The sequence below is a fragment of the Mus pahari genome, chromosome 15 (genome assembly GCF_900095145.1).
Source record: "Mus pahari chromosome 15, PAHARI_EIJ_v1.1, whole genome shotgun sequence".
NCBI lineage: Eukaryota > Metazoa > Chordata > Mammalia > Rodentia > Muridae > Mus > Mus pahari.
Window position 1 is genome coordinate 80,872,341 of NC_034604.1, and position 2,759 is coordinate 80,875,099.

The 2,759-nt window shown below is 34.8% G+C and overlaps 1 pseudogene; it reads right to left on the bottom strand.

Annotated features, from left to right (window-relative positions):
* Positions 1 to 2,718: 2,718 nt before the first annotated feature.
* The window catches only part of LOC110333363, a 757-nt pseudogene continuing 716 nt past the window's right edge, over positions 2,719 to 2,759 (bottom strand).

Here is a 2,759-nt window from a genome sequence, read left to right on the forward strand (position 1 = left end):
AAAGAAAGAAAGAAAGAAAGAAAGAAAGAAAGAAAGAAAGAAAGAAAGAAAGAAAGAAAGAAAGAAAGAAAGAAAGAAAGAAAGAAAGAAAGAAGAAACAACCTGCATGGTATTGGTAGAGTTAGACAGGTCGATCAATGTAACAGAATTGAAGACCCAGGAAATAAACCCCCACACTTATGCATACTTGATCTTTGACAAAGAAGCCAAAAATTTACAATGCAATGCAAAAAAAGAAAGCATCTTCAATAAATGAAGATGGTCTGACTGGCAGTCTGTATGTAGAGAAATGAAAAAAGGTTCATATTTGTCACCTTGCACAAAGCTCAAGTCCAAGTATATCAAGGACCTCAACATAAAACCAGATACACTAAATCTAATAGAAGAGAAAGAGGGAAAGATCCTTGAACTCATAGGGGGTGGATTTCCTAAGGAGAACCCCCAGTGGCTCAGGCTCTAAGATCAACAATTGATAAATGGAACCTCGTGAAACTGAAAAGCTTATTTAAGTCAAAAGACACAAACAATAGGGCAAATCGGCAACCTACAGAATGGTAAAAAGTTGCTACTAACCCCACAGCTGATAGAGGGCTAATATCAAAAATATATAAAGTACTCACCCTTGAGAGACTTAAGGCCCCAGGGAATGGGGAGACCTGGCCGGGGTGGGGCGGGCATCCTCTTGGAGACAGAGAGGAGGAGGAATGGGATGAGGAATTGTGGGAGGGGGATGTGAGAGAGGAACAATGGCTGGACTGTTAAAAATAATGAGGCAATTTAAAAAAAAAGAGAACTTATCATGATAGAAATAAAACAAGATTCCTTTTACATAGGAAGTACACTATGGTTTAAATTAGTGCTACAAATGGACAGAGAAGGGGATGGACAGAGAAAACACAACACAAAACATAACCATGTGGACCAGTTCTGATGATGCACTCTAGTAATAGAGAAGGTGGTCAGGCTTTGGTGGGTAAGAACATAACACTAACCAAGCATGGGCTTTCACAAGAGTTCTTATGAGACTCGCACATTGGTATTTTGAATACACCCTATATGTGCAACTTTCCTATCAGTCATCTGAAAAGGTCAAAGAGAACATGAATTCAGTGGGTAATAACTCAAAATATTCAGTCCACTTAATATTTATTCCTTATAGGAAAAAAGAGTCATCTGCTATAAAATGAAATATTTTTACCTACTTAATGGATTCAATTAGAATCTCAACAAGATTTGAAGTAAAAAGGCAAAAGAAACTTTTATGAGTAAATCAATAATAATTATTATTATCAGGAAGAAAATAAGGAAACATAATAATGGGTAAATTGGAATTAGCCCTATAAATAACAAAATGAATGATAAAATTACTTCAATTAAGATGATACACATAGGCTTAGACAAATCAATTAGTACCTAAAACCAGAAATTAGAGAAATAAATCCAAGCACAGTAGAAATTTAATAGATGACAAATTAAGTATTTTTAGTGTTAGAAATATCATTTGTTATTTAGGAAATGAAATGAAAATAAACACCATTTTTAAAAGCCCTAATATCTGCATATAAAAGGTAAAAGCCACTTGAGATATGGCACCTACCTGTAGCCCCAGCATTCAAGAGACAGAGACAAGAGGCTCACAAGTCCAGGACTAGCCTGGGCTACACTGAGAAGTACAAGCCAACAGAGACTACACAATAAACTCTGATTCAGAAAAATCTTATTAAAAAATCTATACAAAACAAAACTTGAAGTAGTTTCAATTTTTTTAAATATCACAATAAGACACTGAACCTTTCTCCTCATTATTCTCAAGTCCTTAGAAAAAAAGCAAAATATGTAGTAATTGTTATAAAGCAATGTCAAATGTGTTTAGTAATACCCCATGGTAAGATTCCTATGCTCCAGCACCCAGGTCCATAAGGTCAACACTAATTGTGTTCAGTGACTTATGGAAGAGGAGAGAGGGAGATGTAGGAGGGAAAGGGGGGGAATAGGAGAAAAAAGAGAAGGAAGAGGAGGAGGAAGAGGAGGAGGAATGAAATTAACAGGAAGTCCTGGTGTGGTGGTATTCGGGTTCAGGAGCAGTTGAGGAAAACTGGATAAATATGACAGACCTAAATATATTGTATTTGTTATGAAATTACCAAATAATAAGTATGTATAATATAACAAAATATTTTAAAATATTTAAACAATACCATTATTCAGTTACACTCAAAATTCCAACTGTATTTTTTTTTGCAATTACAAAGTGGTATTCAGTTAACAGAACAATTATCTTCATATAAGCTGCATCAGAGACAACTGAAGATGAAAAATATAAAATCCAAATATAAAACCAAAAGAAAAAAACCAAACTACTGTCCCCATATATAACTAATTTGTGCTGTGCACCAACAAAAACCTGCTTTAAATTGCCATGCCAATTTACAACACCCAGACTGTACCAGGCAAGATTAGTGGCTATTGAAAATACCACCAGGACAGGGCTATCTAAAGACACATTCGGTAGTGTGTTAACTATACAAAAAAAGACACCATACCGTTTAAAAACAAATCTTACACAGCCTTACATTTCAGTTTTTTTTCTTTAAAAGGAGTGAGTTGTGTACAGAGGGTTAAATGCTTTATAGACCAGAAAAAATAAACTGCACTATAACCAACTTCTTCTTCTTCTTCTTCTTCTTCTTCTTCTTCTTCTTCTTCTTCTTCTTCTTCTTCTTCTTCTTCTTCTTCTTCTTCTTCTTCTACTACTACTA